Raw genomic sequence first — 27,429 nt, forward strand, 5'->3', positions numbered from 1 at the left:
TTTCCATCTGAGAACATCTCAGCCTGGATTTTATTGTCCATATCATTATCAGCATTTTGGGCAAAGCCATTCAGCAAGTCTCCAGGGAGTTCCAAACTTTCCCACATTGTTCTGTCTTCTGAGCTCTCCAATCTGTTCCAACTTCTGCCGGTTACCCAGTTCCAAAGTCACTTCCACATTTTTGGGTCTCTGTTCAGCAGCACCCCACTGTACTGGTACCAATTTGCTGTATTACTCTGTTTTCATGCTGCTGATAAAGAAATACCTGAGACTTGGAAATTTACTAAAGAAAGAGATTTAATGGGCTTACAATTCCACATGTGTAGGGAGGCCTCACACTCATGGTGGAAGGCAAGGAAGAACAAGTCACATGTTACATGGATGGCAGCAGGCCACAAGGGAGATTGTGCAGGGACATTCCCCCTTATAAAACCATCAGATCTTGTGAGACTTATTCACTATATTCATGAAAACAGCATGGAAAAGACCTGCTTCATAATTCAGTTACCTCCGACTGGTACCTCTCACAACACATTGGCATTCAAAATGAGATTTGGGTGGGGACACAGCCAAACCATATTAACAGTATTTGGTTTTCTGTCAAATATATTCAGTTTAGGTTAGTTAGCCTATTTTATTCAGGTTAATTTTAAGTCTAGTTTTATGATGGTTATGCAAAGAAAATGTAACCACCATCATAATCATCTCATTTTGCTTACAGTTGAAACAACATGTCTAGAATCTTCTAAACATCTACAAGCTTGGATTATGTCTGTAAAGTGTAGTTTTATTTACTATTCTCAAGAGACTCTGTGGTAAGTATTAAGAATGTTTGGGTGGAAGCAACTCAATTAATCATTTAGGACCATGTCTGGCCCTAGGATATAGTGGAGTTATTTTATAACAGAAACAGAAGCACAGTCTTGATATAACCTGTTAGGGATTTCCTAATATACTCCAGTGTAATTACCATTACCTGTGTTTGTGGTTGCTCTTCTGGGATTACATGGAAGATACCATAATCTTGGATGATTTTCACTTCTAAAACATTCACTTTGAATTCCTGCTTTAGTACCTCAGTCAAATAAACAGTCTAACAATGTTCTCAGTTATTATCAATCCAGGTTAAGAGCCATAATTTTCATGATACTCTCATTTGATAATCTATTAGTGAACAATGTTATGATTTCATCTGTCTGATTTGTGAATATTATTATCTTGATCTGAGCCTCATTTTGATGAGTCAGAAAATGAAAGTATTGAATTAGATGATGATGTAAAAATTCTTAGTGCTTGCTAATGTTTCTGCTTTTTGCCCCATTCTGGAATGCAATGAAGTCCCATTGAAGTTAGGAGTGGTACTGATTTATCTGAATAATGACAAAAGCTGAAGTGATGAGTATTAGCTGCTTTAGCCCATGATATTTTCCCCTTCCACAGGGATTGTGGAATCACATATTGAGGTAGAGGTGCCATACAACTGAAGGCATCTGAAATGCTGAATCATCTCATGGAGGACAGCTGCCCTGGAGGGTCGTCTAGGCTTTCCTTGAATGATAAACTTTCACTGTGTTAAGCGATTAAGTTCTTCAGTGATTTGTTGCCACAGCATTACTTACACTATTCTTATTGATGTAGATGATTCTTAGAGTATCTTTCACTCCTATGAATTTGTGAACCATGATAAAATATGCTTGTTTGAAGCTTCAACAAATCAATAAGACTATTGACTTAAAATGCTTATACTGTATGTCAAACACATGTTATTCAATATAGAGTTTGGAATTCTTCAGAAATAGCTCATACATATATACTATACATTTTCTAATGATATGTATATGCAGTATCTTTAAAGTTTACCAGTAGGCTTTGTATCTTGAAATTATTTTACAATCTGATACACGTTTTTTCTCTAGCAAAGAGTTACTTGACTTAGAGCAAACTTAAAATGGGTAAGCAGTGTTCAACAAATTTAGTATGGTCTTTGGGATTTAGTCAAGCTTGAATAATTCTTGAAATGTAAATGTCGTAATGACAGCATTAATTTGCAGCAATGGATTTGGTTTTGGCCTTATGAAACATGGATATGATATGAAATGGAAACTCGGTCATTAGCTCCGTGGTGGAAATGAGACGTCAGGTGTCTGCTATATTGTCTGTCAATAGTTCAGGGTTGCCAGCTTTTTAGGCCTGGTCATATTTCATTCAAAATAGAGTTGGAAGAATATGATTTAATTTAGGCTGCTATTATGTTATTAAATTATTCTTGGAAAATATTTGAACACTTACTAATGTTTTAATCTTATGTTTAAAAGTACTAGAGTTTGATCCATGGATTTTTAAAATATGACATATATTTCACTTTTGCAATAAGGTGTTCATGTTTACAGTTTTTGAGCTGAAATCTTCCTGACAAAAAGTGGGAAATATCACTGTTTAAGCATATTGATTTATTTCATATTTTTTGCACTATGAGAATTTCTTTTTCTTTTTTGAGGTATTTGTGGACTATACATCTCGATGCTTCTCTCCAAAAAACATAATCAAACAAATTCAAATATATATGAAAATTCCAGAAATACAAATCTTTCGTAATAAGATACTTTAGGTTTTGGCCAGGCACGGTGGCTCACACCTGTAATCCCGCACTTTGGGAGGCCAAGGCAGGTGGATCACCTGAGGTTGGTAGTTCGAGGCCAGCCTGACCAACATGGAGAAATCCCATCTCTACTAAAAAAATACAGAATTAGCCAGGTGTGATGATGCATGCCTGTAATCCCAGCCACTTGGGAGGCTGATGCAGGAGAATCGCTTGAACCCGGGAGGTAGAGGTTGCGGTGAGCCAAGATTGTGCCATTGCACTCCAACCTGGGCAACAAGAGCAACACTCCATCTCACAAAAAAAAAAAAAAAAGAAAAGAAAAAAGATACTTTGTTTTTTTGTTTTGCTCAGATGCTATTTTGCTTCAATGAAAATGAAATTAATTATGTCAAAGTTAGTAAGAAGCAATATAAAGAAATATAAGCAATCTCAATTCTATCCCACTCTCTGCTATCTTCTTTTTCCTTCATAATCATTCCTTGGATAATTGTTAATGCCAAGTTACTATTAATTTTATGTATGTGGAAATCATAACACTAAGCTTCAAATGTTTATTGAATGCTTATTCAACTCTAAAAGTATCTGCCTGATTTTTATTATCCTAATTATTATTGTTGTATGGCATGTTTTTTTCTTGTTAAATGCCAGTTGTGTCATTCTTACCTGCTTAATAATTCTTTCTTTCCCCACTCTTTTCCAGTGTTGCGTCTATTGTTCTTAAAGTTTTCATTTATGCTTACATTTAAAGCTGAGTAACTTTTTAATCACTTTCCAGTATTAGCAGTTCATTGATTAAGAAATTGAGAGTTAGAAATGATGGAATACTTTTTTCCAAGCTCGTAGTTTTAAGTAGATTAAGAAGTATTAAAAAACAGAGTCAGAAGTTAAATGTTCCTTAAGTGTCTTCTTACAAACATCCGTGCAAAACAAACAAACAAGATTGTAAGATAGAGTTGCTACTCGCTTGTTGGACATAAGTGGAAATGTCAGTGAACTGTGGAGAGAGCAATTAGAAGTTGAGTTGTTGTGAAGCAAATCCCTGAAGGAAAAACACCTTCATTCCTTTGAAGTAAAGCAGGTAGTTGCAACTCTTCCACCAACAAAGACTGGGGTTGGAGAGGGAGATAGACTCACACTGGTTGTCTCTATTTTGTTCATCACAGTGAACAGAGTAGAGAGACTAGGAGAGTCAGCCTTGGCTTTAGCCAAGAATGCAGGCTGGGAATTTCTTGTAAAAAAGTTTAATATTTAATGAAAAAGGAATTGAGAATTGAGTACAAGGCATGGGGTAAAGGTTGATAAAGTCTCAAATCAACTTTATTTGCTTGGCATGTTTCACAGTCCCCTTGTGCTCAGAAGGGGACCATCCAGAACCAATTGTCAATGTACAATGTGTGCAGCGTGTCACATACCAAGCTGATGGTACTGGTTGGGCTAGAAGTAGTTGACCTGTTATAAATTACAGGACAAGCTTATGATTTGTCATTCTAGAAGGAGAAGCCTGTGAGAATCGTGCCAGGTGCATACCATAGATCAGTGTCAATATTCATGATTACACCTGTGAGTAAACCTATTTCATTTTTCTGTACATCCAATAAATTGTATATCTAGACAGAAGATTTATCCACCATTAGGTAATGATAGCTGGTACAGAAGTAATTTTTCTCTATATTTTTTTTTCAGTGATGCTTGCTACCTTTCCAGTAATGCAAATTGAAAAAATGTTATAAGAATACATTTAATATACTGGATGTTGCTTTATTCAAATATCATCATAATTTAGATTAGTAGAGAAAAACAGAATAATAATATGAGATGGAAAAGCAAATGAGACTTATTCGTGTCTTTTTCTTTATCATCTTTAAGAGATTTATGCCCCAGTAGTTTGAGATTTTTTTTTCCGTATCTGAAACCATCTGCTGCCACTTTTTCATTTCAGGTGGCTGCTTCATTTTATATTTTGAGAGGCAGTAAACTCAGTCATCTACTCCTATGAGCCTTATTTCACTATATACACTGTAGAAGAGCTATCTTTTAGATGGGTTCAAGCAATTTGGGGGCCCAGAAAGTATTTTCTACCTTCTTATGAGTTCCATTTTATACTCCGTATTTATTATTGTCCAGTGAATTTATCTCCTTCAACTAATTATTATATCTGAAAACAAGTAAGATATCTATTTTACTATTGCATATAGCTCAAGGGTACCTACATAAAGTAATTTAGTAGATGACATTGTTGTCATCATTCACTAGTTCTTCAATTTAAAATGACCTAAATACCATATTCCCCCCTTATCTGCAGGGAAATGTTCCAAGACCATTAGTAGATGCCTGAAACCATGTATAGTACGAAACCATATATATATATATACACACACATGCAAACATTATGCTTGTTTGTATACGGACATACCTGTGGTTAAAGTCTAATTTAGAAATTTGGCACAAAGATTAACATCAATAATGAATTGTAATATACTGTAATAAAAGTTATGTGAGTGTAATCTCTTTCAAAATATCTTCTTGTACTGTATTGACCTGCGGGCATTTTCAGACCTATTTACCACAAGTAACAAACTACAGAAAGCAAAACTGTGGATGAGGAGTGACTACTGCAATTTGAAATAAGGTATGTGATATCGTTTGGTTGTGTCCCCACCCAGATCTCATCTTGAATTGTACTCCCGTAATTCCCATGTGTTTGGGGAGGACCCAGTGGAGATAATTGAATCATGGAGGGTTTCCCCCGTACTGTTCTTGTGGTAGTGAATAAGTGTCATGAGATCTGATGGTTTTTATAAGGGGTTTCCCATTTTGCTCTCATTCTCTCTGACCTGCTGCCATGTAAGATGTACCTTTCACCTTCCACCATGATTGTGAGGCTTCCCCAGCCACATGGAACTGTGAGTCCAGTAAACCTCTCTTTCTTTATAAATTATGCAGTCTTGGATATATCTTTATGAACAGCATGATAACAGACTAATATAGTATGCATTTTCTAAATACCACTCAAGGGGGATTCATTATTGCATGTGTCCCACTATACATGGGAGCATTTATAATACGGGTACATAGTATAAAGTTTGACCATATGTTTAATTATTTTAGTTATTTAAATTAGATTATTAGAAACTTTTTTAATCCATCAGGTGACTTAAAATAAACTGTGAATGCTGTCTTTGGAGTTTACCCCCTCAAGATAAATTTCTATGGCAACTATCCAAAAATAAGAGAAAAGGAAAATATTATATTCCTTTGGGATATACTGATATTTTTCTTCAGGTCTCAAACATGGATTCATGTATGTAAAAATAGTCATTGTCAATGACTATTGGTGTGATTTGTAGAGTTTGTCCAGCCTGACGTAGCAAAGAAAGATTCTTTTTTCTCATCTTGTAAATGAAGCTGCTGGTTGTTAGGGAAAAATTGTAATGTTTACAATTACTTTTAATTGAGAAAACCGCAATTACTTTCGCACCAATCTTTATATTATCTTAGTCATGCAGAGTTGAGGCCTTATGTTCGTTCACTGTCCTCCTCATCCCTATATCTAATAGGATACTAAGGTGTCTGGAGTCTTCATCATTTCCATTGCTGTCATCTTTGGGCCCAAGTTTTTGTTTCATTCCTAGATAGTCATGGTGGGAGTGTCCTCTTAATGGCCTGCCAGCCCCAGGCGTGTTCTTTTCAAGCTCATCCTGGTTTCCCATTCTCAATTATATAAAATCCCAGCTCTCTAATTTGGCCTTATTCTGGATCATTCCCAGTCATCCTGCAGTATTATTTTTCCTGTTTGTTCCTGTGTTTAGGCCTGTGCTCTGAAATGTTCCAGCCCTTTATCTCACCATTTAAGGTACACTTTTTCAAAAGTCAACTGATGAACCACCTCCTCCGAAAGCTTTCTGATCACTCTAGCAAGAAAATAACTTCTTTCTCTGAACTCCTGAACCTTTGTACTATTTGATGCTATTAACATTTAGTGATGAATTTTGAGTGTCTTGAGTTCATGGACTATGTTACATATCTTTTTATTCCTTACAATGTCTAATACATTGTTCTAGACATAGTATGCATTTAGTAGATAAGGTTAAAAGTATGAATTAACATTCATCTGATTTAATATCAGTTTTATGTTTCTATGAATGCAACTTTGAATTATTTATTTAATCCAGTGCTTTTTTATCCTTTTCTCCTTGGTCACCTTTCTAAGGAATCTTTTTGGATATTTTTTCCTAGTTGTCAATTCATGAAATAATATCACACATATATTGTATTTATGTTTATGTATACCTGTGTTTTAGGCATAAAAACATGATTGTTTTCATCTATCAATAACCAACATTTGCCCTTTTAGAAGCAATACTGCTTTCTTTGAGAATGTAGGGTTTAGTTTTTTCACTGAAAGTAGTTAGCATTTGAAAGTAGAAAGTCTTGCTAAAGTTATAATGCTGCAGAAGAATGATGGAATTGAAACATGTGGAAGAAGGGAGAGAAGAAACAATTGTTTGTTCACCATCCACGAGCTTGTCGAACTTCATGCCATGTGTTTTGCATGCATTATTTTATTGACTCTCCTAAAAATCCTACAGAGTAAATAACACTGTTCTGCTCACCTTGCCACAAATTATCCATTTTCTCTTAAAATTCCTGACTCTGTTAATATTCACTAAATACTATTTTTTCTTTTTGAAATTTCTTTGCATCATCAATAGTAGTGATTTCATCTGCTAGTGTACCTTAGGTTGTACAGCATCAGCAAGGATTCTTCCTCCTTTAAACTATAGACACTACTTGTTTATCTGAACTATATTTATGGGATTCAAGTAAGAATTTTTTGCGAGAAAAAGTGAGTTCTACTTTTTAAGCAAATTCCGAAAACTGCTCTTCTGTTACAATTCTCTTCCATTCAGTTTTATAGATGACAATCTGTCTCTGAGAAGTTAGCTGTCTTACTCTGGTTACATATTAATTTAGTTGTACAAATGGAAATAGATTTCAACTTTTTCTTATCCAGTGGACAAATTAATTCACTAATAAAGAAAGTTCAGATTTGCTCTAAGGTATGTTGCTAACTTTATTTAGGCCTTATATTAATTCTTTATTAACTGTATTATGTCTACACATTTTGACTATAAAAAATATTCACCTTATAGTATATAGTCTTTTGATTACTAAGATTCAGTACTTACTCTAAACTGAAATATATTTCATGATTCACTATGGTGCAAAATTGGTTTTACTTATCAAAAGAAAGTCACCCAGTTAATGAAAATGTTTTGTGCAGTACATTAAGTAAATGAACAGTCATTTTGATATTTTTACTACTCACTGGTATTTATAAAAATTCCATTGATAAAATTAAGTGGTGCTGAATGAAAATAAGTTTTAATTATATTTTTTAGAATGTATGTTTATTTTGGTGAAAGTGTGTTTTAGGCATGGTGGCTTAAAAGATTATTATTTTATATTTGCTAGAATCTGGCTTTCATCTGAACTGGTTCCTTTCTGTTTTGAAAGACCACGTAGAATGAAAGTGTGACTCAGTAATATTTAAACTTACTGTTATGAAGTCCATAATTAATATGAGATGTACATTTAAAATAGTATGTCAAATTGATTTTTGATGACAAATTTAACAATCCAAAGAATAAGATTAATGAGTTGAATAAATTGATGGCTTAGTAGAAGAGTGAATAAAAATGGATTTTCTTGGTTCATTTTTGTGTTGCCTCTTTACTTCTTCATCTACCCAGATTCTCCCCATGTCACATCTCTGAGTGCTGGGAAAAGGAAAATTATTTATTTTCTCTGAAGGCACATGTGTCTTTCTTCCTTATTCTATAGTTGTCTGTGTACTTGTTTTATCTCCCCTACTAAAATATAAGCCATCAACAAACGGAGCCTGCAACTTTTCTAAAATGAGCAGAGCTTCATTTTTCTATTGCTTACTTTTCTCATAGCTATGGCATTTGACCCAAGATTTGATGAATTAATGGAGGTGGTTTCCTTCAGTTTTAGGTTTTCTATTGCTTGAAGAATAGAAAATGGCACTTGCCAGTTTCCCCATTTTTTTTTTAACTAGTTAGGTTGAGAGACGGAAAGGTTGCCATTCTAGCATAGTAGCTGCCAGTGCTGCTAAGAAGGGTACCAATTAATTCTCATTGCAGTGGCAACTTTTAGGATGTTGACTCTTCTTTATTAGGATTATAACCAGCAATTTATACACATAGATTACTGTATACATGTCAGAAGACAGCAACTTCCAATCAATTTCTACCTCTACTGGATTCAACCTGAGACCTAGAGTTGAGTATCAGTCCCTTGAGTCATCACTTCCTCAAGAAAATAATGTTGATTTTCTTTCTAAATCAGGCATTTATGATTACTTTTAATACCACCTCAGTGTCACCTGGTTTGGGAAGTGAACTTTCATGTACAAATGTTCATTTTAATCTTATAAAGTTTAGTGACATGTTTAAGGCATATAATGTATATTTTCTTTCATAGAACGTATCTTGATAGGAACATTCTTCATAGTATAAAGTGCAATGCAAATATTTCATGGTCAAATAAACATATGGGTCAGTGTCAAATTGAATATTTTAAAGTGCTAAAAAATTAGAATCAAACTTTTTCACAATGAGACACATCTCTTTAGGTAATATCGTTCAGTAATTATTTTAAATCAGGAAATTTGGCTAGAATACACAGAGTGACATTGAGCAAAAATGAATAATCATAGTAGCAATTAAATATTTGACTCTATATTGGAATTAGGATGGGAACATAAAATTATCGTTTTGCTGATGAGCTTATATTTTATAACAGAAAAGCCACAATTTTTCTAACTTTATACAATATAAGAAAAATTTATAATATTTGTTATATACCTGTAAGTGTCTTTATGGTGTTTTTTAAAGCATTGTTTTAAGAAGTTGTTACTATATATGTCAGTTATAGGAAATTTATTCAAAACTTGCATAATTCCTAGAAGACTCTTTCATTGGAATGACATGTAATTCCAGTGTTCATCTGCCTCTGCTAGGAGTCAAAACTATCATCACTCAAACTAGAATTCACAGTCCATCCCCAAAGAGAGTAGGAAGATTCCAGAGAAAGAAAACTTAGCGATAGGAGGTCCAAAAAGGCAGCCCTTGGCTAAATTCTGAGACAGAGGTACTCTCTGAAGGGAACCACAACTTCAGGGGAAATTCACTGGACTCATAGATATAAATGCAGTTGATCCTAGAGAATAAAGATAAAGTCTTTCATACTGAAAAATGAGAAATTCTATAAGCAAACATACTGTTAACAAAGACCAAACCTATGTTTGATTGGTATACCTGAAAGTGATGAGGAGAATGGAACCAAGTTGGAAAACAGTCTTTAGGATATTATTCAGGAGAACGTCCCCAACCTAGCAAGACAGGCCAACATTCAAATTCAGGAAATACAGAGAACACCACAAAGATGCTTCTCGAGAATAGCAACCCCAAGACACATAATCATCAGATTCATCAATGTTGAAATGAAGGAAAAAATGTTAAGGGCAGCCAGAGAGAAAGGTCAGGTTACCCACAAAGGGAAGCCCATAAGACTAACAGCAGATATCTCTGCAGAAACCCTATAAGCAAGAAGAGAATGAGGGCCAATATTTAATGTTCTTAAAGAATTTTCAACCTAGAATTTCATATCCAGCCAAACTAAGCTTCATAAGCGAAGGAGAAATAAAATCCTTTACAGACAAGCAAATGCTGAGAGATTTTGTCACCACAAGGCCTAACTTATAAGAGCTCCCAAAGGTAGCACTAAATATGGAAAGGAAAAACTCTGCCAGCCACTGCAAAAACAAACCAAATTGTAAAGACCATCAACACTGTGAAGAAACTGCATCAACTAACAAGCAAAATAACCAACTAGTATTGTAGTGACAGGATCAAATCCACACATAGAAATATTAACCTTAAATGTAAATGGGCTAAATGCCCCAATTAAAAAACACAGACTTGCAAATTGGATAAAGAGTCAAGACTCATCAGTGTGCTGTACTCAGGAGACCCATCTCAAATGTGAAGACACACATAGGCTCAAAATAAAGGAATTGAGGAATATTTCCCAAGAAAATGGAAAGAAAAAAAAAAAGGGGGGTTGCAATCCTATTCTCTGATAAAACAGACTTTAAGCCAACAAATATCAAAAAAGACAAAGAAGGGCATTACATAATGGTAAACGGACCAATGCAACAAGAAGAGCTAACTATCCTAAATATATATGCACCCAATACAGGAGCACCTAGATTCATAAAACAAGTTCTTAAAGACCTACAAAGAGACTTACATTCGCACACAATAATAGTGGGAGACTTTAACATCCCTCATTAGAAAGATCAATGAGATAGAAAATTAACAATGATATTCAGGATTTGAACTCAGCTCTGGACCAAGCAGACCGAATAGGCATCTACAGAACTTTCCACCCCAAATCAGCAGAATATACATTCTTCTCAGCACCACATCACACTCATTCTCAAATTGACCACATAATTGGAAGTAAAACACTCCTCAGAAAATGAAAAAAAAAAATTGGAAATCATAACAGTCTGTCAGACCACAGTGCAGGCAAATTAGAACTCAGGATTAAGAAAGTCACTCAAAACTGCACAACTACATGGAAACTGAACAACCTGCTCCTGAATGACTACTGGGTAAATAATGCAATTAAGGCAGAAATAAATGAGTTCTTTGAAACCGATAAGAACAAAGGTGCAACATACCAGAATCTCTAGGACACAGCTAAAGCAATGTTTAGAGGGTACCACAGGAGAAGGCAGGATAGATCTAAAATCAATACCCTAACATCACAAAAGAACTGGAGAACAAGAGCAAACAAATTCAAAGCTAGCAGAAGACAAGAAATAACTAAGATCAGAGAAGAACTGAAGGAGATAGAAACATGGAAAAACCTTCAAAAAATCAGTGAATCCAGGAGCAGATTTTTTGAAAAGATCAACGAAGTAGACTGCTAGCGAGACTAATGAAGAAGAAAAAGAGAACAATCAAATAGACACAATGAAAAATGATAAAGGGGTTATTGCCACTGAACCAGTGAATACAAACTACCATCAGAGATTACTATAAACACCTCCACACAAATAAACTAGAAAAACTAGAAGAAATGGGTAAATGGATAAATTCCTGGACACATGCACCCTCCTGCTAGGGCAGGGGGAAAATGCCTTCAGTCTTTTGAATCACCTTTGCTCCAGTTCCCAACATGTTCCTCATTTCTATCTGAGACTACCTCAGCCTGGACTTTGTTGTCCATATAATTATCAGAATTTTGGGCAAAGCCATTCAACAATTCTCTAGGAAGTTCCAAACTTTCCCATATTTTCCTATCTTCCGAGCCCTCCAAACTATTCCAACCTTTCTTGTTACCCAATTCCAAAGTTGCTTCCACATTTTTGGGTATCTTTTCAGCAGTGCCCTACTCTACTGGTACCAATTTACTGCATTGGTCTGTTTTCACACTACTGGTAAAGACGCACCCAAGACTGGGAAGAAAAATAAGTTTAGTGGACTTAATGGTTCCACATGACTGGGGAGGTTTCACAATCCTGGTGGAAGGCAAGGAGGAGCAAGTCACATCTTACATGGATGGCAGCAGGCAAAGAGAGAACTTGTGCATGAAAACTGCTTCTTATAAAATTATCAGGTCTCATGAGATTTATTCACTATCACAAGAACAGCACAGGAAAGACCTGCTCCCATGATTCAGTTATCTCCCACCGATTCCCTCCCAGAACAGGTGGGAATTATGGAAGGTACAAGATAAGATTTGTGTGGGGACACAGAGCCAAACTGTATAATAAATTAAAACCTTAATTAAACAATGAAAGAAGGCAAAATTTAAAGAACACATTGGAAAAATATTCATGAAGCAAAGGACTAGATGGCTAAGATTTCTTATAATCAGAATTTTCTGATTATAATCAGAATCAGATTCTAAACATTTGAGTTGATTGCTTTTTAATTATTTATTTCTGAGAACTTTTTATATATTCTGGATACAAGTTATCTGGTATATGTTTTACAAACATTTTCTCCCAGTTGGTATCATTTTCAGTTTCTTTAACAGTGCCTCTCAGGGAGCAAAATATTTTACTTTTGACAAAGATCTTTTATCACTTTTACTTTTTAAAATTTTATATATATATATGTGTGTGTGTGTAGAAACAGAGTTTCACTGTTGTTGCCCAGGCTGTAGTTCAATGGCATGATCTTGGCTCACTGCAACGTCTGCCTCCTGGGTTCAAGCGATTCTCCTGCCTCAGCCTCTTGAGTAGCTGGGATTACAGGCATGCACCACCACGCCTGGCTAATTTTGTATTTTTAGTAGAGACGGGGTTTCTCCACGTTGGTCTGGCTGGTCTCAAACTCCCGACTTCAGGTGATCCATTAGCTTCAGCCTCCCAAAGTGCTGGTATTACAGGCATGAGCCACCTTGCTTTGCAGATCTTTTATCACTTTTAAATAAACATTTTAATGGTTTATATATATTGCAGAAATGGAAAGGTGGTGATTTTTTGCTTCCCCATCTTAAGGGTCACAGGCAATACTACTATAACAGAAGACAGGTTAACAAGAGAAAAACCAACAAATGCATTAATGTGCGTAAGCCTGGGAGCCATGCAAGAAATAGAAATACTCAAAGAAAGACCAGATGGTTGAGCTTTAAAAACCCTCTTAATGGAGGAAGGAAGTAATGATGTGGAAGTAAATTATTTCTAGTGGAAATGGATGATCCCAGGGAATGATGGTCTGGGATGAAGTTTCTCTGAGCTTTGGGGAGATGGTGGTAAGGTTAGGGGTGGAAGTTTACTGCGAACAAAGATTATTTTATCATACAGATAAAATGCCCCAGGTAATCTCCTGGAGCTGTTCTCAAAAGAATAGATAAAAGTTTGTTGGGGCTTGGTGAAGTCCTCCAATCTCTTCTTGAGTGACTAATCTTTCCTGTTTATTTGATGAGTTTCTGGGGATGGGGAGTTAAGACATTTCCATTTGTTTTGAAAAGAAATTTTCTGCCAGGCGTGGTGGCTCGTGACTGTAATCCCAGCTGTTTGGAAAGCTGTAGGACTGCTTAAGACCAGGAGCTTGAAACCAGCTTACGTAACATAGCTACATCCCATCACTACAAAAATCAAAGATAAAAAAAAAAATAGCATGGTGTAGTGGTGTGCACCTGTACTCCCAGCTTCTTGGAAGACTGAGGTGGGATGATTGCTTGAACCCAGGAATTTGGGGCTGCATTGAGTTGTGATTACAACACTGCACTCCAACCTGGGCAACAGCGCAAGACCCTGTCTCTCAAAAAAAAAAGAAGAAGAAGAAAGAGAAAGAAAAAAGAAGGAAAGAAAGAAAAAGGAAGAAAGAGAAAGAAAGAAAGAGAAAGAAAGGGAAAGGGAAGAAAGGGAAAGGAAAAAGAAAGGAAGGAAAGAAAGAGAGGGAGGGAGGGAGGAAGGAAGGAAGGAAAGAAGGAAGGAAGGAAGGTCTTCTTAGTCAAATAAGGAAATTTCAGAGAGAGTCACTCCCAGAGCTTCAGGAAAGAAAGAATGTCTCAGAAACAGGGATGTGGGAGAGGGTCAGAGGGAGACCTTGAGGCTGCTGCTTTCATTCAGTAGGTCAAAATGTCGTATCTCGGGGTATTGTTTTGAGCCCAACATTATACACACAAATGCGTATATATATGTGTGTGTGTGTCTATGTGTCTGTGTGTGTGTATGTGTATATAAATTTATATCCAGTATGGTAAAATATTGGATGAAGAAAAATAGTAATTGTTATCTCAGATTTAATATTATAGGTTATTCTATTGTTAAAACTTTGTCAATTGTAAGAATACTTTATATTTGCTTAAAAATTTTTTTTTTTTTTTTTTTTTTTAAATGGAGTCTTGCTTTGTTGCCCAGGCTGGAGTGTAGTGGCGTGATCTTGGCTTACTGCAACCTCTGCCTCCCGGGTTCATGTCATTCTCCTGCCTCAGCCTCCCGACTAGCTGAGACTACAGGCGCCCGCCACCAGGCCTGGTTAATTTTTTGTATTTTGAGTAGAGACGGAGTTTCACCGTGGTCTTGATCTCCTGATCTCATGATCTGCATTCCTCAGCCTCCCAAAGTGCTGGGATTACAGGCGTGAGCCACTGCACCTGGCCAAATGTATTTTTGAAAGACCCCTTCTGAAAATGGACAGTGTATACCACTTCACACCATTTCTCTGAAGAAAATGTATAAATGGCTAGTAAGTAAATGGAAAGATGCTCAACATCACTAATCATTAGAAAAGTGGAAGCGGGTGGATCACCTGAAGTCAGGAGTTCAAGATCAGCCTGGCCAACATGATGAAACCCCATCTCTACTAAAAATACAAAAAATTAGCTGGACATGGTGGCACATGCCTGTAATCCTAGCTACCCAGGAGGCTGAGGCAGGAGAATCTCTTGAACCCAGCAGGCGGAGGTTTTAGTGAGCCGAGATTGCACCACTGCACTCCAGTCCAGGCAACAGAACAAGACTCCATTTCAGGAAAAAAAAAAAAAAAAAAGGAAAGTGGAAATTACATTTACTTCTTTTCATCAAGTAAGATAGCTATTAAGAAAATAAAAAGGAAATAACTTTTTGAGAGGATGTGGTGAAATTAGAATTGTGTCTTGCTGGTAGGAGCATAAAATGGTACAGCCACTATAGAGAAAGTAATACAGTTCTTGGAAAAATTAATAATAGTATTACCATATGATAAGCAATTATACATCCAGATATATACCCTCCAAAGTGAAAGTAAGGACTCAAAACACTTATTTTTATATCCATGCTCACAGAAGTCTTATTCCTAGTAGCTAGAACATGGAAACAATCAAGTGTCAATTAACAGATGAAAGGTATATACCTAAAGTAGAATAAGACTTAAAAGAAGGAATGAAATTTTTAAATATAATGTAAGAGGGATGGACCTAGAAAACATATGCTTACGCAAATAAGCCAGATACTAAAGGAAAAATATTGTATAATTCCACTCAAATAAGGTACATAGATAGGCAAATTCATAGAGACAGAAAGTAGAAGAGAAGTTACTAGGGGGAGTGGGTAGGACTGAGGTTATTGCTTAATGGGTATGGAGTTACTGTTGGAGATAAGTTTTAGGTACAAATGGTAGTGATGGTAACACAACACTGTGGCTATATCTAATGCCACTAGCAAATGGTTAAGGCACACTCAGGAGTGGTCAAAACAAGTATTGTATAAATTTTACCATAATAAAAAAGTTCCAAACAAAGTATCCAACAATGAGATACTTTCTATTTGCCCATTAGATTAAAAATTAAGGAGAAAAAATGGAGAAGGAGAAACAGGAGGACAAGAAGTGGTGATGGTAAAGCGTAACAGGTATGCCCACACACTCTTAGTGTCAGTACAATTGCGTATATCTTTCTTGGACAGTATTTAGAAATATCTATCAAAATGTTAAACGTATATAACTTCTGACATAATCATTACATTGTTAAAGGTCTGTACTATAGAAATAGTCACACAGCTTTGCAAATATGCAGGTAAATATTCAGAGAGAAATACTCATTATAGAATTCTTCTAATACTGAAAATGTACTGAATACTGAAATAATCTAAAGTTAATAGAGGACTATGAAGTAAATGTTGGTATGTTCACATAGTAGAATACTAAGAGAAATTGATTAGCTTTTAACTTAACCCTAATATGTATATCTAAACATTTTAGGGATAACCACTAAAAATAGAAAAAGAATGTCAGATTTCCAAACCGGTGGCAAGAAAAGGGAAGAAAAGAAATCATTCCGCAAGAGGCAAGAAAGGAAGTTTTCTTCCTCTTTTTTAAAATACAAACTAATATTGTTAAAATAAATTCAAATATATCAGTAATTTTAATTTTAATGATCAAAATAAAAATGGACAATGTACAAATACATTTGTATTTTAGTTTAGTTTTTTTTTTTTTACAATTTCTCTTTTGTCTTTATTTTTATTATTATACTTTAAGTTCTAGGATACATGTGCACAACGTGCAGGTTTGTTATATATGTATACATGTGCCATGTTGGTGTGCTGCACCCATTAACTTGTCATTTACATTAGGTATTTCTCCCAGTGCTAGCCCTCCCGCTTCTCTCCACCCCATGACAGGCCCGGGTGTGTAATGTTCCCTACCCTGCGTCCAAGTGTTCTCATTGTTCAACTCCCACCCATGAGTGAGAACAGGCAGTGTTTGTTTTTTCTGTCCTTGCGATAGTTTGCTCCTAGTTCTTTCCATTCCAACATAATTACCCTCTATTGTTGTGTAACTTTTGGAGTTGTAATAATTTCAATATAGTGTTCTATGTAGAATACAGATGTAGCAGAAATTTCTGCTGAACTTTTTCTCCTAGTGCACATTTTGAGTATCACTCCCAATTTATCTTTGCTATTGACTGAATCTATGTTCTTCAGCAAATTATTTAATATCTTTGTACCTATGATTCCATCTGTAAAATGGGGATAATAATACAGGCCTATTTAATTATTCAGTTCTCCAAAAGTTGTAACACATACCTAGTGGTATGTTTTAAGGTTTGAACCTAGTGGTATGTTTTAAAACTAGCCAAAAGTTAGACAGCAATAGAGAGTAATTGTGTTGGAGTGGAAAGAACTAGAGTTACTTAAAGCCCAGCTATGCATTTGTCATCTTACTATGTGTCCTTAGACATACTCCGTCACTTTTTAGAGCCTTCTCTTCCTGCATGTACACTATGCATAATATATACTTCATGGGTATTTGGGATGATTGTTTGCAGAGAATGAAATGTAGCTAGCACAGTATCTCATTCATATATCAATAGAATAAGAATATCTCTATAAAATTATGACTAAAATTTACTATTGGTGTATGGACACACCCCAAGTTAGTAAGTTCACTAATAGGGCTGTCCAATTTATGGTGGGTGCCCATGGTTCTTTTTTTAGGCATAGCATGCATTTTCAAACACTGCCTTCAGTTTTATAATAGAAAAGTTTAGTATTACTTGGGTGAACATGAGATGTATTATCTTTAGCAATTAGATTTACAAGATTCTTTGCTATTGGCATCATTCCTTGAAAATAATTAAGGTGATAAAACACCCATTTGGATGTACTAGTAATAAGTTGGGAGGATTAGATAGATAGTTGAACTGGGATTAGGGGGTTTTATCTCATTCTGTGTATATTATAGTACCTAGCATATTTTTGATACTGAATGAATATTAATAATGAGAACTGTAATAATTTCAATTTAGTGTTCTATGTAGAATACAGATATAGCAGAAATTTCTGCTGAACTGTTTCTCCTAATGCAAAATTTGAGTATCACTCCCAATTTATCTTTGCTATTGACTGAATCTATGTTCTTCAGCAAATTATTTAATATCTCTGTATCTATGATTCCATCTATAAAATGGGGATAATAATATGGACCTATTTAATTATTCAGTTCTCCAAAATGCTGATACACTTTATTCAAATTAATTAAATAAAAGGTACTTCAAGTTCAGTCTATTATTAAATGTATTTATATGATTTTGTGCAGTATGACCAACCAATTATACAGACACCAAACTGAACACAGAGGACAAAGATAAAATGAGTTCAAGATGTCTGTCTATTGCAGGCTAGCAATAGAGTTATAAGTTTTTATTAACATAGTACATAATAGATTATTCCAAGTTGCTAGATATGAGGATTTAAATATGAAAATACTTCAAGATTATCCTTTCCTTGATACAGTTTAAGTTTAGCTAAAATGCTTTGCTTTAACATTTACATGTTTTACGTGTATATTGATATAGTTTTCATATATTACAATATTTATTAAAACTAATATATTAATAACTAATAGTGATACGTTGATAAATGTTTATATTTATTTCACTTTAAAATACTACCTTGAAATAAAATGTCTACCATAGATACAAAACACAGTAGAATTAATAAAAGTGTTTTTCATCTTAAAAATGAAAATTAAAATGATGATTGAACTAGTATTTATTATATGTCAGACACTGTGTTAGGCAGTTTAAACATATTACTTGTAATTCTTAGAAAAATATGCTGTGAAGTAGGAATTTATAATTTAAATAAAGTCATTTGCCCCAAGTCACATAGCTAGTGATACAAGCCAACTTTTTTGATCTTTGTGAATCCAGCCTAGGCTCATTCTTTAAAATATTCTTCAAGTAATATCACTTTTTCTTCTATTTTTTTTACCTAACACATCTCCTCACTAATGCAGATACCCTCTCCACTTGTTTCTCTCTCTTTTTTGATATACACTTTTCCTCAGGGACAAATCTTTCCCAGTATGTCCAGTTTTGTGCCACGTTGCCATTCTTTGATTCCTCCCAGCCTTTCGTTTTTAATTTGCATGGCAGATACAGCAAGTTATGTCCCAGTATCCACTTTTTTCTTTGATAAAGGAACCTATAAAATTTAACTGGTCATTAAAGATGTTATATCCCAGCTTTGCTTGCATTGGTTGTATTTATATAACAAAATTCTGATTTACCATAGAAAGCAGAAGAATCTTGTCACATTTGTCTTAAACTCACCAAAAGAGAAAGCATTGTGTGTTCTTTACCTTAATCTGTTTTGGCATTGTGTTTCCTGTGAAGTTGATACTGCACCATTACACTAAGGCCACAGATAATGCAGCAACAGGATAGAAGAAACTTGGGTTTCTGACACTGTGGGGCACCATATTAGTGCTGGCAAGGCTGTCTTTGCAACTTGTAGGGCCGTGTGCAAAATGAAAACGTGGGATCCTCTTGTTATAAAGCAAGGGAAAATAGGGAAAATGTCACTAGACGTACATAAATACAAAACTTTTTCCTTTCTTCCTTCGTCTCTCTCTAGACTTGTTATGATGTTTTCTACTTATTATTTAATGTGATTCTAAGTAAAAAAAAAAAAAAACCTAGTAAATTATTTGCATGAATTTTAGTGTTTATTTTTGTATTGTTTAGAATGCCAGTTTTAAATGAAAATATAAGAGAATTTAACTTATATGCATAATTACTGAAATTACACAATTTATATTTAATATCTTATGCATCCTCATGCCAAAATAGTGAAAATGTCAAATATAACTAACACAATAATTTTTATTTCACTTCCAAGTAAGTTCACACTGTGCCAACACTATCCACATTGGCTTACTGTTGAGTAAGGAGCAAGTAAAAGGAAAAGGAACTCTAGCTTGCCATGTCTTTCGTTTTCTTCTATACCATCCTTATCAGTGTAAGTGATAGCTAATACAGGTAAGTAACCTGTGTAAGAAAGAATTCAGTAGGGTTCCTTGGTAGTTTGCATATTTTAGAATGTCCTTGCCTTTTTTTATTTTTCACATTTGAAGCAAGTTCTTCTTTGAGCAGAAAGCATGACCTCTGATGTGTTAAGTACCCCACCAAGTCTTAGAGATAACACTCTTATGTTGTACTTGCTTTGAGTTTCACCGAACTTAAACATACAGTAGATTTGCTTGGATTCTATGCTTATTAGATACATGAAGGTTATACACAAATGACACAAGGAATGGCAGGCAGTGCATGGATCTCCTCTTCTTATCCACGTCTGCCATTTTCCCCTTGGACTTCGTGTACCTAACATTAATTCAAGGAATTTATATTCGGTACATATAATATGAATTTTAATATGGCTCCTGAAGAGTATGAAGCTAAGCAGGACCTTGTGTGACTGTCCAGGCCACATGCCCATCAAGCTGGCTGGCACTGATTCTAGTTGCTCTCTCAGACTTTTACATTTCAGACTCTGTTTACAGCTCTGTTATTTGAGGTCTTCTGTCAAACAGAGCTAAAAGGTTTTAGTTAGATGAAGCACTCACCTTAGATTATGACATATAATAAAGACTCAATAACAACTGTAGTTATTATTAATAGTAGTGGTATTAATTATTCCTATTTATAAAACATTCTCTTTCTCATGAATACCCTTTGTTTATAGCTATTTTAGTGTTGTCAGCTATTTTAATTGCATACTCAAATGATGCACCAAAGTTCCATATGGATAAACTTACTTCTTGAACATAGGTTGACTGGAAAAATCCAATTCAAAACAACTGCATTGCTTTTTCATGAGATTTAGCCTAAACCTCAAGGCAAAAACAAAATCATTTGTTTTGAATCCTTGTGACCAAAAACTGTTTTCACAATAAAAATGTTTTTACAGTTCTATTCTCATCAGTTTGAACCAATTACCTCATGTAGACCAAGATTAGAAGAGTTACTGTCGACATTACATTTGTTAGGAGAATGGCATTAAATGTGGTAGGAAGAGCTCACCAGCCTCTTTGCTAAGTATTAGAGTAGATGGGATTGATGGCTTTGCTTAGTTGGAATACTGGGTACAAGACAGGGCACCAAATATGGCAGCAAGCCTGGTAAGAGGGAAGTAGGTTAAAGGAGTCACACAGACTTATTCACCCTAAGATAAAAATAGTGAATTTATAATTCTAGAATTAAATAATTAGTACTAAATGGAGGAGCAGAAATTCAGAAAGGGTACAAGAGAGTTAATCTAAATTGTAGCGGTCAATTTCGTAGACTCTATAAGAAATGTTGACAAATTCTATTCTCCTTTATTTGTCTGAGTTCTTTAAGAGGGGAAAACAAGTATTATATTGTCTCCCTGATGCTTAGCACAGTGACTTGCACCTAGTTGGCACTTCTTAGATGTTTGTTTTATTCTTTGCATAGGAAAATGCAAGACAAGATCAGGCAAAAATGAAATGAATTGAGAACATACTGACACCCTCAAATAGCTGTCAAGGATTTAGAGGCCATGTCTTAAATGGTTTGGACATCTGGTGAAGTAATACAAAAATAGAAACCCCAGTAGGGTTTTTTGAAACTGAAGTAGAAAGCAAGAGATCTAGAAGCAGCCCTTGAAATCCCTGTAGGAACATAATAAAGAAAAGACTTTAAATAGAAGCCTTGAACAGAAAACTTCATATGCTACAGGAGTTTAAAAAGGTGGAAGGAGTTTGTACCTCTGATAATACGATGAAGGTCTTTATTCTATATAGATACAGGAATTACAAGATTCATAAGAATAAGTACTCACTTGAAAATATATGCAGTCAAACCCTGACCATTTAGAAACTATTTTCTGCATCTTCCTTCAGTATTTTTACATTTATCCATGGGTAGAATTTTCTACTTAAGACAGACCTGTAACACTCTATTCTTTAGGCATTTCAGAAAGTAACAGTTTATTGAAAAACATGTGAAAATACAAATAATATGTATTAACCAGTACTATGCATTATATAGATACAAATTAATTCACAAAAATGATAATTACAATGATACCTGCACAAAGTTTTCAAACTAATAAATTTGGCACAGAATGTAAATATAATGATAAGACTTATTAAGTCTTAGTCCTAATTTACCTTTTTACAACTCTTGTTTTGCCACAAATCTTTTAAATAAATGTTTTAAACAAAAACTATAAATACTGTATTTTAAGGAACTAAGGTGTTCTTAGAATTCAATTCTAGTCCATTTAAAATCATGAAGCATAATATGCTTTAATTTCAGTGATTAATAATTAGCAAAGGTGTTCTGCTTGTTATTTCTCATGCCTGAAAATCTAAGGCAAAAACAAAAAACAAAAACATCTGAAGTGTCAACAGTTTGGTTAAAAACTAAGCGAAGGACCTAAATAAGCATTTCTCTACATTCCTCAGCAAATAAATGCAGAGAAAGTTTGAAACTCACTGACCCATCCAGGACATTCCTACTAATTCAGTTCTGTTTTTATTTCAGATATTATTATCTTTTCTTTTTATATTTTGTCACATTTTCGGTATCTTTGAATTCCCAGTGCCTCCCAAGCAGTGAGATGTGAAACCTTGTGAGGCTGTTTGACAATGGACTATTGAACCGAAAAGAGAAAGTTTTACTGTTTTCTCCTATGATGACATCCTCATCTTTTAGTGACTTTGTGTTCTGTTTACATAGGGGTTTTGACAAATGTACCTTCTGAGGACAAGGAACTCAATGTGCTTTCTCAGCCATCGAACCAGCCAGGCATCTGTACACATGAAAGCAGAGCTGGCATTACAGTTAATGATCAAGCTCCCTGAGGTGAAGAGTGACTAGAAGATAGTTTTTCAATGACATTTATCCATTTTTTAAAAATTCTACAAATATTTGTGGAAAATATGGAGTGAAAAGTTTACCAATCACAGGAGATAGAGTATATATTTTTTTATTTAGCTTAGGTTGCTGTAACAAATAATGTTAGACAACTGGTTTAAATGATGAACATTTATTCTCGCAGCTCTGGAGGCTGAGAAGTCCAAGATCAAGGTGCCTACATATCTGATGTCAGAGAAGGGCACTCCCCCTGGTTTGAAGTCGTCTGTCTGCTTATTATATCCTCTTATGGCAGAGAGTAGAGAGCCATCACCTGTTTCATGCATCAACTTTATTTACTTTTAATGCATTTTATAACTGAAAATCTGTACTCTTTTGCCAACATTCCTTTAATACCTGGTAACCACTCTTCTACTCTCTGCTTCTATGAGTTCAACCTTTTTAGATTCCAAGCATAAGTGAGATCTTGCAATATTTGCTTTTGTGTGTCTGGCTTATTATACATAACACAATGTCCTCGAGGTTCACCCATGTTGTTGCAAATGGCAGGTTTTTCTTCTAAGGCTGAACAATATTCCATTGTATGTATATGACATTTTCTTTATCCATTCATCCATTGAAGGATCCTTATATTGTTTCTACAATTCGTCTATTGTGAATAATGCTGCAGTGAACATGGTAGTGCAGATATCTCTTACAGATAGTGATTTCTTTGGATATACACCCAGAAGTGGGATTTCTGGGTCATATGGTAGTTCTATTGTTAACTTTTTGAGGAAGCTCCATATTGTTTTCTATAATAGTTGTAACCAATTGACATTCCCACTAACAGTTTTCAAGGATTCCCTTTTCTCTACGTCTTTGCCAACACGTTCTATTATTAGGCTTTTTGTTAATAGTCATCTAACAGGTGTGGGGTGATAACCCATTGTCTTGATTTGTATTTCCCTTATGATTAGTAATGTTGAGCATTTTTTCATATACTAGTTGGCTATTTGTAAGTCTTCTTGGGGAAAATGTTTCTTTAGGTTCTTTACTTATTTTTTAATTGGGTTATTTGTCTGTGTGTATGTGTGTTTCTTTTTTTGATATTGAGTTTCTTAGGTATTTTGGATATTAACCCCTTTTTGGATATATGGTTTCGTGATATTATTTACTTTGCTTTGCTGAAACTGTTCAGTTCGGTATAATCCTACTTGTTTATTTGCAATTTTATTGCCTGTGCTTTGGCGTAGTATCCAAAAACCATAGACCAGTGGCAAGGAGTTTTTCTTCTATTTTTTGGTGGGGGGGAGTTTTATTAGTTTCAGGTCTGCATGTAAGTCTGTAATCCACCTTGAGTTGATTTTTGTATATGGTTTAAGATAAAAATACAATTTCTTTCTTTCCTTTTTTTGCATGTGAATATCCAGTTTTCCTAACAATTTATTGAAGAGAGGATTTTTTTTTTCCTGATTGTGTATTCTTGACAGTTTTGTCAAAAAAGTGTTGATTATATATGTATGAGTTTGTTTCAGTAATTTCTATTGTTTCCTTTGTCTTCATGTCTGTTTTTATGCCAGTAGCATACTGTTTCAATTATTGTAGCCTTCTGATATAATTTGATACCAGGAAGTGTGATGCCTCCAGTTTTGTTCTTCTTGCTCAAAATTACTTTAGCTTTTTGGGGTTTTCTATGGTGCCATGTAAATTTTAGGATTGTTTTTCTATTTCTGTGAAAAATATTGACATTTTGATAGGGATTGCATTGAATCTGTAGATAGGTTTAGGCAGTGTGGACATTTTAACAATGTTAATTTTACTACTCCGTGAACAGAGGATGTCTTTCCATTTGTTAGTGTCTCCTTCAATTTTTTTCATCAGTGTTTTATAGTTTTCCATGTACATATCTTTCACCTCCTTGGTTAAATTGATTACTAAGGATTTTTATTCATTTTGATGTCATTTGTAAATGAAATCATTTTCTTAATTTATTTTTTCTATAATTGGTTGTTAGTGTGTAGAAATGCCACTGATTTCTATATGTTGATCTTGTATCCTGAACTTTACTTAATTCAACTATTAGTCCAGAAAGATTTTTGGTGAAGTCTTTATGGTTTTCTAGATTATGCCATCTGCAAAAGAGACAGTTTTACTTATTTTTCAATTTGTATGCCATTTGTTTCTGTTTCTTACCTGATTTATCTGCCTAGAACTTCTAGTGCTGTGTTGGATGTTAGCTGTAGGCTTGTCGTCTGTGGCCTTTACTGTGCTGAGGTACCCTTCTATACTTAATTTGTTGAGAGTTTTAATTGTGAAAGGATACTGAATTTCATCAAATGATTTTCTACATCTAATGAGATGATCATACACTTTTTGTCCTTCGTTCTGTTAATGTGATGTATCATATTTATTCATTTGCACATGTTGAATCATAAATCTCATTTGAGCATGGTGTATAAGTTTTTAATGTGTTGTTGAATTTGATTTGCTAGTGTTTTGTTGAGGATGTTTACATCTATGCTTATCATAGATGAACTGTAATTTTCTTTTCTTGTAGTGTCTTGTTTGGTAAAAGCATCAGGGTAATGTTGACCTTGCAAAATCAGTTTGAAATTGTTCCATGTTTTTCTACTTTTTGGAAGAGCTTAAAAATTGATGTTTGTTATTTAAATGTTTGGTAGAATTCAGCAGTGCAGTCATTAGGCCCTCAGCTTTTCTTTGATGAGAGACTTTTTATTAATGATTCAATCTCCTTACTCCTTATTGATCTGTTCAGATTTTCCATTTCTTCATGATTCAATTTTGGAAAGTGTTTTTTTGTTGTTGTTTTGTTTTTAAGAATACGTTTCTTCTAGGCTATTCAATTTGTTAGAATATAGTCATTCATAGTTGTCTCTTATGATCCTTTATATTTATCTGATATCAGTTGTCAGGTCTTCTGTTTGATTTATAGTTTCATTTACTTGAGTTTTATTCTCTTTGTCTAATCAAAGGTTTGTTAAGTTTGTTTATCTTTTCAAAACCAACTCTTAGTTTCATTAATCTTCTAATTGTGTTTCTAGTGTGTATGTCATTTATTTCTGCTGTGATCTTTGTTATTTTCCTTTCTTCTACTAACTTTAGGCTTGGTTTTCTCTCTCCCTCTTCCCCCCCCCCCCAATTCTTTGATGTGTAAAGTGAAGTTGTTTATTTGAGATCTTTTTAATTTTTTTAAAGAAGTAGGTATTTATTACTATAAACTTCCCTCCTAGAACTGCCTTTGCTGCATCTTAAAAGTTTTGGTATGTGTATTTACGTTTTCATTTGTTTCAAGATATTTGCATTTCCCTTTCAATTTCTTCTTTGACCCGTTGGTTGTCCCAGGAGTGTGTTGTTTAATTTCCACATAATTTTTCCAAAATTCATTTATTTCTGGTTTCATACCATTGTGGTTGAAAAATATGCTTGATACCATTTTAATTTTCTTATGTTTGTTAAGGCTATTTTGTGGCCTAACATTATCTAATCTGGAGAATATTCCATGTGCACTTGTAAATAATGTCCATTTTGCTGCTTTTGGATGGAATGTTCTGTATGTGTCTGTTAAGTTCCTTTGACGTAAAGTGTATTTTAAGACCTATATTTTCTTCTTGATTTTCTGCCTGGATGATCTATCCATTGCTGAAATTGGGGGCATTAAAGTCCTGTACTATTATTGTATTGCTACAATAACAGTATCGAAGTGGGGTATTAAAGTTCTCTACTATTATTGTGTATTTCTCCCTTCAGATCTCTTCATATATGCTTTATATATTTAAATACTTTGATATTAGGTGCATATATATTACCAACTGTTATATTTCCTTAATGAATTGACCCTTTTATCATTATATCATGAGATTCATTGTCTATGTTTACAAGTTTTAACTTAAAATGTATTTTGTCTAATATGTTTAGCCACTTCTGCTGTCTTTTGGTTACCGATTTCATGACACATCTGTTTCCATCCCTTCACTGTCAGTCTTCAATGTGTCCTTAAAGATGAAGTGAGTCTTTTTAAAGCAGGACTTAGCTGGATCTTGTTTTTAAAGCAGCCAGCCACTGTACGTTTTTAGATTGGATACTATAATCAATTTATGAGATTAATCCATTAATCTTGTGTCTTTTCTAATAAGAGCACCGATTCCATTTATGAGACCTCTGCCCTTAAGACCTAGTTACTTCCCAAAAGCCCCACCTCCAAATACCGTCACATTGGGTATTTAGACTTCCACCTATGAATTTTGGGAGACACAAATAGTCTGTCGATAGACCACACAACATTTTCATTAAAAGTATTCTACCAAGGCCTCAGATGTTAGAATAAGAAACAATATATTGTCTAGTCTTTAGCTCTTTAATTTTTAATCACAGTGGTTATACCCAATGTGGCCATATGCAAGCAAAAAGCAAACAAACCAAAAAGAAGACTGTTTACTATTTTTTATAATGCCTTTGAACATTCCTAAAGTAGTCATTCAAATATTTGAATCTCTAGTTTGAGAAATAAAGGAGAAATGTTTGTCATGTTTTTTAAAGAATGAATTTATTTAACACACTCATTGAATATTTATGATGTGCAGAGTTCCCTGCTGGGTACTCTGGGGAAG

This window comes from Theropithecus gelada, chromosome 15 (assembly GCF_003255815.1).
Source record: "Theropithecus gelada isolate Dixy chromosome 15, Tgel_1.0, whole genome shotgun sequence".
NCBI lineage: Eukaryota > Metazoa > Chordata > Mammalia > Primates > Cercopithecidae > Theropithecus > Theropithecus gelada.